We start from the raw sequence: 11947 nt of genomic DNA, 5'->3' as shown, positions 1-11947 counted from the left end.
ACAGAAAGTGGGGCACATACATACTAGGGGTTAGGAGGAGATTTAAGCCAAAAGGTAAACTGAACAAAACCTTGGAAGACTCACTTTTAGTGTGTCCCAGATATGGATGACTTGTAGATACTCTGAGGAAGGGTTGTGTGTGTATGTGTGTGTGTGTGTATACTCATCCAAGACCTCCATTCTTACCTTTCCTGGCTCCTAAAAGTTAAAATCCGATACTGATTTCCTTTGGTGGTACAGGACTAGGTCTTTGCAGTTTTAGGCAGGTGTTTCTGGCAACTGTGACTTAGCAACAATTGTGCAAATGAGAAAAAACTTGTGGGCAAGTCAATTGTCTGTAGCAAATGGAAATTCTATGGTGGTTTTTTGTGGGTGGTTTGCAGGCAGAGTGCTCAGTTCCCTTTTGATGCCTTTTTTTTTCTTCTACAGTTTTCTGAAGAAGCAGGATGCTGATCTAGACGTGGAAAAAGTAAGTTGACAAGTTTCGCACTGAGAGCACATTCCTTATAAATTAAAAAGAGTTTCCTGTTGGGCTCCAGGACTTGGTCTACCGTGAACTTAGTTTTCTAAGAGACGGGTAGAGTTAGAGATGGAGATGGTATATGAAATAGAAAGTCTTAGCTCACTTGGGTGAACCTGCTGTTTTTCCCTTTCCCTTACTTGTAACACTAAACTTTGGTAAGTATGAGAACATATGTTTTAGCTATAGGATATATCTGCCCACCCCAGAAATGGAATGGAACAGCTGTTCTGTGGCTATGAGCCATCAGGGGCTGGTGAGGGATGGGTAGCACTCCATCTTTGGACTAGGTAAGGAAAGTCCCCTTCAGTCCATTCAGTATTTTCTCCACTTTCAGATGTCTACTGCTTACCTCTGCCCCAGTTGTACCTTCAGATTCCAGTTACTGTGTAACAGGCCATTCTTTCATTCACTTAACACTTTTTGGTGCCCACTGGGTGTTAGACAACATGCTGGACTCTACTGAGACAAGAATGAATGTGAGAGACAAGTGCACAGGTAATTATTGTGTAATGCGATAGAGCTGTACAGAATGGGCTCTGAAAGCTCAGACTGCGGGCTGTTCCATCCAGGAAAGCTCCTTGGTGGAGAGGGTGTGTGAAAGAACCCTTTCTGCAAACGTTTGCTGAGTCTTCTCTGCTTGTACTTCTCTCTCATCTCCCAGGTACCTTGGGTTCCCATGAAAGGCCGGACTAGCCACCCATGGGATCCTTTTCTGCCCCAGGCTCCACTGTTCAATCCCATTGCCTTAGGTATAATTTGTCAGCAGCTCTGAGTTACATTCCTTGATTCCCTGGCCACTCGGGGACTGTACTTCATCATCTAAGAATAACTTGGGTTATTTTTCATTTTGAATTTGAGTGTAAGAGAGGTTCTTCTCCCTGAACTAGAGCCATTCTGTATGCAGACAATGTACCTCCAACTTGAGGAAGTATACTATCTGAAACATTGTTCTAGAGCAGTTACGAACAATCCCTGACCTTTGACCCATGCACACCCTTAGCTTCTGCAGAATAGCCTGTGATCTACTGTCAGTCATGTATCTCATACAAACCAAGGGGATTTGGGGAAATAAAAAAGCCGTAGTCCAGGCCAGGCAGAGGGGAGCCTTTTGGAATCCCTGTGCACTTAGGTTCCGGCCATGGAAACCAGGGTTGGCAAAGGCACTCCCTCTTGGTGGGGGTGGGGGGATGGGGGTCCGCACTGTGGCCCTCCTGGGCCAGGACAGACTCACAGCAGACTGCAGCCACCTCAGGATGATGTAGCACAGAATAGCCGAACCCCTGAGGGAGCAGGCCAGGAAATGCCTGCTGCTGCTCCAGCATGCAGGGTGTGCCCTGCCTTGTGTAGCTCAGGCTGAGGTGAATCCTGCAACCATGAGAGGGGGAGTTCCAGTTTATGGGAGAGGTGAGTCTGTTAACTTGTATTCCCAGTACAACCCAATGCCCGGCAGACAGGAAGATTCAGTGAGTGGGATGGGAAGCCCTGAGTGGAACAAAATTCTTGCCTCTGCTCTGCTGTTCACGTGCTCTACAACTTTAGGCAAATCCTTTCTCCTCTCCGAACCTCATTTTTCTCATGAGAAAAATGATCTCTTTTGCAGGACCAAGTAAAATTCTTCATTTTTTAACCTAAAAACATAAACCACACTTTTTCTTTTTTTTTTTCTGGTTTTCTGATTTGGGCTTTGTACCAAAAAGGATAGAGCTGTTGTTGGTCACCATTCTGAAGAATGCTTAGTAAGGCCCACCATAGGTTGGGAGCTCCTTGAAGGCAGAGCCTTGTGTTTTGTACCTGGAGGTACAGTGAGTGTCTAATGAAGGAATGAACAGTGTGATCAGCCCTGTCGTGTGGGTTGGGTATATATAAGTAGTCAGGGAAATCAGAATAAGAAAAGCTATAAGTGGGGTGGAAAATGTTTCTTGGGCTGTGTGAATGTGAGCTGCCTCTGAAAGGCTCTGCCTTGCACCTTCTCAGTCAAATACTAGGACCTGAAATACACTTAACCGCCCTACGAGAGTTTATTCTTTTAAAAGCACTAATTCAGAAGCTCTAATTCCAGAGTTATTTTTTTCTAATGCTGATAGGACTGTTGAGCACAAGATGTATCAGCTTTTCTTTTTACCTGTGTTTGTATATCTGCCGTTGTTTAAGTAAATGATATGTCATTGGTCATTCCAAATGAAGAAACATCACAGAAATAAATGGGTTTTGGAGTTTTCTCTTTCAGTTGAACATTTTTGTGAAGACAAAACCACAAATGGAAAATTAGCTTTGTTTTGAAATGCCAAAGCTCAAAGATGAATTAGCATAAATTTTGGAGTTATTAATTATTATCCATAGTTTATTGGACTTCCACTACATACTGAGTGTCACACTTGACCATTGCAACAATCTTGTGAGGGAACTATGTCCCTTACCACGAATTGCTCAAGGCACCACAGTATTGAGACAGTATGATCAATTGTGTGACCTCTTTTTTAAAAATTTTTTAAGTAATTTTTTTTAAGAAAGTAACGTTACTTTCTACAGAGGTCTTCCTTGACACTCTCCCTCCCAAACTAGATGCGGTCACCTTCCCTCCTTGCACTTCCTCGGAGCTATCATTGTTGTTGTATAGTTATTTGTACTACAATAACTGTAATATCTGTGTTCTCTGTAACATCTATAAGCTTTTTGAGGTCTGAATCCGTACATGCGCTAAGCCCAGTGCCTGGTTTCTAGTATGCCTTCTTAAAATGTTGATTGCAGGCATGAAGGAATGGCACATGACCAAATTAATGAGTAATGAGAGCCAATGAAAGCCACTTTGGTAGATGGCAAAGTAAAAAATATTGTGTACTCAGAAATGATGTTTCTCTTCTCTATCTGTGGAGTTTATCTGTGGAAACCATGCTTGTTAATAGCATTGTATGGAGATAAGACAATCCTTTCTGGCTTTCTCTCCAAAGGTACGAAGTTTTAAGCAAACACGTGAATAGGTAATTATTAAGAATGAAGTAACCTGGGCAGTATGAAGATAAAAGACGGAGGAGCAGTAAGAGTATAAGAAAAACATTAAAACTTTTTTTTTTTTGGCACAGAATCTTCTAGAATTATTGAGGGTTACACTTCTGAGTATGGTTTCTATAAATAAGATTTAAATATATAAAGTTTATCTTCTAAAAATGAAATACATACTTAACTGAATTTTAAAGAATATGTAATCAGGTTATGTCAGAAGAGCAAAAATGCATTTTTTAAAATAAAACTGATTCCACTGAATCATCCTACTTATTTGATTAGCATCTACTTTGGTCATGAATACTCTCAAAGGGATGAAGAGAAAGGTTTGGTTTTCATGTTTCCTACGTGGCCTTTGTCTAGCATGATTAAAAGTATTTTGGCACCTGCCTGTCATTTCTGTAGTTTCAGTAAGACCAAGAATTCCTGTGTTGCTATTCCAGTTATTTGCAGGATCTAGAGAACTGCCTTTAGGCCACAAATAATGGCCACAAATACTACTGTCTATTTGATGGACACAGAGACCTGCCCAAATAAAAATTGTCATTCAAAAAGAAAAGTAAATAGAAAAATCACCTCACACATTAGAGTGGTTTCCTTTTTCTCAGTGATTTCCTTGAAGTGTGTTAGTCTGTAAATGTAAAGTGTGCATAGAAGTTGCTCCATTTTTCAGTGTTTCTTTTGTTTTGGTAAGTCCCAAGAGAAACAATAAAAAAATATCCTGGATTCCAATTGTGGGGCTAATAGTCTCATGAAAACAAAATCTGGTTCTAAACAGTTGGGGGGTTCAAAATTTGAAACTGTTTCTGGAACCAAGCTTTAAAGCCATGTGTATGTGATTCCTTTACAGCTGGTTAAGAGGTAGAAAAATTAATTCCTACAAGATTTTTCTTTAGTGGGCGGGAGTAGAGTTTCCAGGTGTTAGAAGGTCGGCAGTGCTTACATAAGGTGTCCGAAGGCTTGAGAATGCTGGTTGCTGGGGAGATGTGAGGCTGTGTTTCCAGTGGGAATGTGGGAGCTTGGTGTTGGGGTGCACCATCTGACAGGGTGTGCTGGTGCTATAAGGAAGTAGAAGAGAGAGTAAAAGGAGGAAGAGAAGAACTGCATAAGCAGTTCTGTAGAAGTGCTTGTAGAAGCCATTGCTTCCTGAATAGAGGGGAGGGCTTCCCAGGTACTTGTGGGGACTGGAGAGGGCAACTGTGCAGGTGAGAGTCGTCCCTTAGGCTGTCTCTGACACACATGCTTGGGGCTATCATTCCCAGAGCCCATGGGATGCCAAGTTAGCTTCCATTCTCCATGCCCCCTGCTCCAACCTCACACACAGATTGACCCATTCTAATGGTGATCAGGCAACGGGGAAGATCAGCCGTAATATCACTGAGTAATCTCCAAGTAAAGACCAGGCTTCACACAGCTTGCTTTCCTGGTGACTGGGAATCCGGAAATGGGAAACGGGATTGGCTTTGGAGGGTAGGGTGTTTAGGGGGGAGGAGCTTGCTTAAAGTTCTGTTTTAGACTGAAGAGCAAACATATTTAGTCCTGGACCAAAAATAGTTGTTATGTGTCACTCATAATAACTGACCAACTTTCTTTTACATAAATTGTAAAACTAGGTGCTGTTGTCCAAGAAGAAAAAAACGCATCTTCTGCCAATTTGAATTTCTAAGCTAGTAAAAGGTCCCTCTACCCAGACATTATAAACTCAAGCATATTTATGATCATTGGGAAAACTACAGACAACAGTATTTACATTGTGATTCAAGGAAAGAGTTGAAAATGTGGGGGTAGATTGTCTAGCCTTAGATGCAGAATAGTTCATTCATTCATTCCTTGAACATTAATGAATACCTGCAGGCCAACTACTGTTCTAGCCACATGCTATCGCATTCAGTTGCCCTGTTTTACAAGTGAGGAAAATGAAGCTCAACAGACATGAAATGATTGGCCCATGGACTTACATCTAGGAAGTGACAAGATCCGAAAGCAGGTCTGGGGCTTGGAGCGCCCTTCTCTCTCTGTGCCACAGTGGATGCTTCCCTGTGCTGAAGCTCAGTAGCACAGAAGACAGATGAATCATCATCAGCCTCATGTATTTAACTGGTAATTTCATTTGCATCTTTTATTTTCTCTTCACAGAATTTAAAAGGACTTTCTTCCTTATTTGTGGTTTTAAAAATAGTAATGATGGAAAAATTAGAAAACTTAAAAGGGGAACCATCTTTTTAAACCTGACTCGATTCTACCAGGTGGACCCCTAGGTGACAGCATGAGAGTGATTTCTAGAGGTAGCATTATGTGGGAGTCCAGGAAGGCCTGTGGGACACTCATTCTCTTTCCATGGTCTGTTCCTAGGCTTGGGAATCATTTTATTGTATTCCTCATCTCAATAGCATTCATCATGCTACAGGATGAAAGCTAGATGCTGCCAGGAAAGCTTGGGGGAGAAATGCTGCCCACATTATAATAGAGAATCAAGACCAGCTCCCACCTACTCCACAGGCTTTCTCCTGTATCCGTGAGATGCTGCATAATTTGTTTCACTGCAGCCAAGCCTGCTGGGTAGAGATTGGAATCATTTGGTTGTCTGCCTTGCGTAGACTTATTGTCTGCTGAAATTGCATATGAAGGAGAGATTATTAGTAAAATGTGTATGCAGAATGGCTTAAAAGATGCATTTGTCCTTGCCTCTAAACACTTTGAAAAGCAGAGCTGGACTTATTTTGAGCCTGGTATGGAATAGGCCAGAAAAATACGTTAAAATTCAAGCTTTTCCCTTAAAAAGGGTTATTACTTCCCACAACAAAATTTTACTTGAGAAGAATACCTTCTGGATTAGTTTACTGTAGCTGCCATAACAAATGACCACAAACTTGATGGCTTAAAACACCAGAGATTTGTTCTCTCGTGGCTTTGGCGGTCAGTGTCCAAGATCAAGATGTCCATAGGATTGTTCTCTCTCAAGAGGCTTTGGAGGAAAATCTGTCACTTGTCCCTTACAGCTCCTGGTGGCTGCAAGCATTCCTTGACCTATGGCCACATTACACCAATGTCTGCCTTCACGTGGCCACCACCTCTATGCGTCTCTATCACATCTCCCTCTGCATCCCTCTTATCAGGCTTTTAGAGCCCACTGGGTAATCCAGGATAAGCTCCTCCTCTAGAGACCTTTAACCTTATCATATCATATCCTATCATGCCATATAAGGTGACACGCACAGATTGCAGGGACTAAGAAGTGAGTATCTTGGGGAGGAGGTGAGCATTTTTCTGCCTCCCACAACTTCTCTTTGAGAATTTCTGTATATTTCATTTCCTGAAACATAAAGCTTGTGACCATTTGTTTCACACATTACTTTAGTGAATTTGATTTTTCTGGAAGGGGCCACTCGGAAGACCTAAGACCCACCCTTCCTTCCTAGGCCTCAGAACAGGGGAGGCCATGCCTGTGTCATCTTTCTCAGATTGAAGTTTATGTAAGGATGAAGGATTCTGGGCTCTGAGGGCAGAGAGTGGCCTTCGAAATCAGATCCTCCCAGTCTTAGGGGGAAACTGAGGCTGGAGAGGCTGGGTCACCCCAGGCAGGAGTTGGATCAACGCCAGCACCTAATACTTCAGCTCACCACTTCCTGCAGACCCCCAAGCTGTCTCTCATAGCGTAAGCCTCCAGGTCCTCCGTCATGTGAGAGCTCTTCAGCACCCAAAGCCCCTTTCCTGAAAATCCTCCTTTCCTAGACCAACAGCCCTGATTCTTACAAATATTCTTAGATTACCTAATGTCAGGGATTCTGTCATTCTGGTTACTTGTTCCTGAATGTGTTCCCTTTATCTCATTGTCTCTTTAGAAACACGGCTCTCAGACAAGAACCGTTCTTCAGAGATAGCTTGAACAGGGTAGAGTAAGGACTCTACACCTAAGACTATTCAGTCCTAGGAGATGTACTTGTTTTCTGCATCATTATATGTTATGCTAATGCAGATCAAGATTACATCTCTCATTTAGCTACTGTCACACCTTCAGATTACATTGAGCTTGTGTTCAATAAAAATCTTTAAGACTTTAAAATATGATTGGAGGTTCCTCAAAAAATTAAAAATAGAGCTACTTTATGACCCAGCAATTCCACTTCTGGGTACTTATCCAAAAGAATCAAAACACTAATTTGAAAAGATATATGCAACTCTATGTTCACTGCAGTGCTATTTACAATAGCCAAGATAAGGAAGCAACCTAAGTGTCCATCAATGATGATTGGACAAAGAAGTTGTGGTGCATATATACAATGGAATATTACTTAGCCATAAAAAATGAAATATCACGATTTGCAACAACATAAATGGACCTAGATGGTATTATGTTAAGTGAAATAAGTCAGACAAAAAAAGACAAACACCATACGATCGCACTTATATGCAGAATGTAAGAAGCAAAATAGATGAACAAACAAAATGGAAACAGACTCATTGATACAGAGAACAAACTGGCGATTGCCAGATGAGGGGTTTGGGGGCTGGGTGAAAAAGATGAAGGGATTAAGAAGTACAAATTGGTAGTTACAAAATAGTCATGGGGATGTGAAGTACAGCATAGGGAATATAGTATTGTAATTACTACGTATAATGCCAGGTGGGTAGACTAATCAGAGAGATCACTTTGTAAACTATATAAATATCTAACCACTGTGCTGTACAACTGAAACTAATACAAAATAATATTGAAGGTCAAGTCTAATTGAAAAATAAAAATTAAAAATGTTTTTAAAATATGAATTGCTTTAAATCTCTCCCTTTTGCCGCTGCCATGTAGAAGAGCTGGATTTCTGTCAGTAGCAAGATGGGATCAGCTTTGGGTCTGGAATATAGTCCAGACAGGGATCCAGAGAACAGCTAGATCCATGGGCTGGAGTATGCTCCTGGGGATGGTACTAGCAGCAGGTAGTAAACAGGAGGTACTTAGGACAATTTGGTAAGGCATAGCACTGAGGGAATACTTCTGTAGGTGGCAGTCGAGAAGGACAGATGTTGGTACAGCATCATCTGGCCGAGCAAGTCAAGGGGCCAGGTAAGAGGAGTACTGGTGTATGGGGACAAGACTCCAGCTAGGAAGCTGATGAAAAGAGTTGGATCAGCTGCTGAAATGGAGTGGGGCTCAAGAAAGGAACTTGAGCCCAAAGAGTAAAAGGAAGCCCAGGTCTGAAGCCAGAGTCATAACGTTGGTGTGAGTCTGAGTGTCGGTGGCCTGGAGCCTCACCCACTCAGCGTGTAGGGCTCAGGTCACTGGCAGAACTTGTGAACAGGGGTGAGTTGTCCCAGCTGAGCAGATTGGAGGGCGTAAATCAGTTATGACTCCGTTATACATATATGCAATAGATTTTTTATAATTAGAAGCAGGATTTTGTTTCTGTCAATTTTGGGGTGCTTTTTTTGTTGTTTTGGTCAGTTCTGGTAGCCACTTCAGCCTGTTGAAATCTTTTACAATTTCTATCCTTTCTTCCAATTAATTAACTATCCCCTTTCAGTTCTGAATTATTTGTGATCTCCATAAGCACATCTTGCTGAAAACATTAACCAAGGATGGACCTACAAAGTCCTGCTGTGCAGGGACCACTCTCCAGGTCAGTGTTGCTCCTGTCATGTAGGTGTCCTTGGGTGTGGTCACTCAGTGAACTCTGAGTCTACCGAACTGAGTTGGCCCAGAGTTTCCCATCCTGCTCAGCTATGCTTTGAGTGGCTATCTGTTGCTCCGTTGACATCCACGTGCTCTGTGTCCATAACCTATCACTCTGATGAAAATGCCCTGCAATGGGGGCAGTGCTGTGGGAAAGATGAGTTGGAGGAGTGCTTGGTTATTCGCCGCTCTGAGGGCAGAGGCACCCAGTCGTTCTCACTGAGGTCAGTGGGTTTCAGTCCTGAGACCCACTCTCTGTATCGCACCTGTGGGTGTTAGCCTGTGGGTGATTTTAAGGAGGGGCTAGATCCCCATATTTAGATGGGTAATCCTAATCTTTGTTCTAAGGGTTCACCTCTACAGAAGACTGATCCTTCTTTGTGGCTGATGTGTGGTCTGTGAAGAGCAGCCCCACTATTGGGTGAATATGGCTCCTTCTCAGAAAATGGAGGGGTGTTCATTAAGTTGTGAAATGTGTCACTACTGAATATAGTCAGAGCGTAAGTGAAAGAAAGGAAGTGAGATGCCTGGTGGATCATTTATGTTAACAGAAGAAGGGGTGAAACAACAATGCATTCATTTGCATTGTACTTCCAAATAAGATGACCAAGAGAATGTGAGATGGTTTCAAGGTTGCTCGCAGGCAGTATGATGCAGTGGAGAGTATGTGGGCTTCACAGGCTGGAGTAAGTCCTGACTGTGCCACTGAAGAGCCACGTGATGTTGGCGGTGGGGGAAGCATAGCGTCATCAAGCGTAAACTTTAACTTTGGGAAGTATCTGAAGCGGGGGGCGGGGGGGAGGAGGGAGTGTACAAGGTGCTCTGAAATCCGTACAAGAGGATCCCAAACAGGAGTTAGATGAAGAGATGCTAATGAAGGGAGGAAATAATAAAAATTTAACAACTTCTATTTGTTGTTCCCTCTTTTTTTGGTCAGTGCTGGCCAAGGATAGGATAACTTTCAAATATGATGTGGAGGTGATTCATACTTAGGATAGAAGAATGGGTCAGGGGAAGGTTCCATTCCATATTATTTTTTCTGTTGCTCTTCCTCAAGTCTTAATGCTACAGTAATTTAAAACAAACAAACCAAACCTTTGTGTTTGGGGAAGATTTTGTCCATCTGTAGGGGAATATTCTGAAAAGTAGTGCTCCCAGACTGCAGGTTGGAGAAATAGGCAAAATAACTGCCACTTTGCCTATTATACTGTTATCAAATGAGGAAAAACGGTTTATGACCCATGCATCAAAGTGATGCTTATTGAAGAAAAGTAAATTTGATAATGGAAAACGTTTGAAAAGCCTTTAGATATTAAAAATGAAGTAACTTATAAAACCTACACATGAAGTTTAAAAGTGGTCACAGTGATCCACAGTGAGGTTTCGGGTATGGGAGAGACCTCATTGGCAACTGTCAGGAGCGCTTTTTTAACGTAACTCGTGAACTGGTAGAACAAAAAACTTTTGATGGTTAAGTACTTTGTTTTATTGCATTTGTGTTAATAAATATTGGCTACTCGCCAATTAAATAACTTTTTCATTATTCAACGTTTACAGTGGCCGAGAGGAAAATATAATTAGGCTTCTGTGTTTTCTAGATGGTAAATATAACAACAGTAACAACATGACATGATACAATGTATTTTGAAGAAAAAAGTTAAAAGCTTCAGAAGTGATCATTTCACAGACAACAGAACAAGACGTGTCAGGGCAGGAAAAAGCAATTATATAGTTTTTGTTTTCAGGTCTTATTTTTTAATCAACTTTATTTTTTAGAGCGGTTTTAAGTTCACAGCAAAATTGAGGAGACGGTACAGAGTTCCCAAAAACCCCCTTCCCCCACACTTGCATAGCTTTCTCCTTTATCAACATCCCCCACCAGAGTGGTACATTTGTTACAACTGATGTTCCTACATTGACACAAAGTCTATAGTTTACAGTAGGGTTCACTGTTGGTGTTGAGAACTCTATGGGTTTGATAAATGTATAATGACATGTATCTACCATTACAGTATCATACAGAGTAGTTTCACTGCCCTAAAAATCCTCTGTGCTCTGCCTGTTCAACCATCTCTCACCTCTAATCTCTGGCAACCACTGATCTTTTTACTGTCTCTATAGTTTTGTCTTTTCCAGGATGCCATATATTTAGAATCATATAGTATGTAGGCTTTTCAGATTGGCTTCTTTCACTTGCTAATATGTATTTAAGGTTCTATCATAATTTTTCATGGCTCGATAGCTCATTTCTTTTTAGCACTGAGTAATATTTCATTGTTTGGATGTCCCACAGTTTATTTATCCGTTCACCTCCATTCAACTAAGAACATCCTTTGGTTGCTTCCAAGTTTTGGCAACTATGAATAAATACACTATCAACATCTTTGTGCCGGTTTTTGTGTGGACCTAAGTTTTCAACTCCTTTGGTTAAATACCAAGAAGTGCAATTAAAGTACTTTCTTTTTGTTGGAAATATGGGAATTGTTTTTTATGTCCTTTTTGGGAGTAGAGCCCAAATCAGTGCATGCCTTAGGCCTATTTGTATGTAAATTTTAGGCAGCCATCATTTCACCTGATACTTTAACCTATGAATATCCATTGTTGTATCATGTTCAAATTTGAGATGGTAAGGGACAGATTTTTGCATCTTCTCTTATATCGCCATATCCCTTGACCCCACGAGTATCAAGAGCTCGCTTCACCCAACTTGAAGGAATCGACCAACATGCTTTTTTCCAAAAGCCCACCTTCCCACCCCC

At 41.6% G+C, this 11947-nt stretch overlaps 1 protein-coding gene across 3 annotated transcripts in view; it reads left to right on the top strand.

Annotated features, from left to right (window-relative positions):
* The first annotated feature begins 425 nt into the window (after positions 1-425).
* The window catches only part of FYN (FYN proto-oncogene, Src family tyrosine kinase), a 174346-nt gene continuing 162824 nt past the window's right edge, over positions 426-11947 (top strand). For all 3 annotated transcript variants that reach the window (XM_006926080.3, XM_006926081.3, XM_006926079.3), the window contains exon 1: positions 426-469. The gene's annotated coding sequence lies outside the window, so the exon portion shown is untranslated. The remainder of the gene's footprint in view (positions 470-11947) is intronic.

Source organism: Pteropus alecto, unplaced genomic scaffold, assembly GCF_000325575.1.
Source record: "Pteropus alecto unplaced genomic scaffold, ASM32557v1 scaffold79, whole genome shotgun sequence".
In the NCBI taxonomy this organism is placed as follows: Eukaryota; Metazoa; Chordata; class Mammalia; order Chiroptera; family Pteropodidae; genus Pteropus; species Pteropus alecto.
The sequence above is the reverse complement of the archived record's forward strand: the minus strand, read 5'-3'. Positions and strand labels throughout refer to the sequence as shown.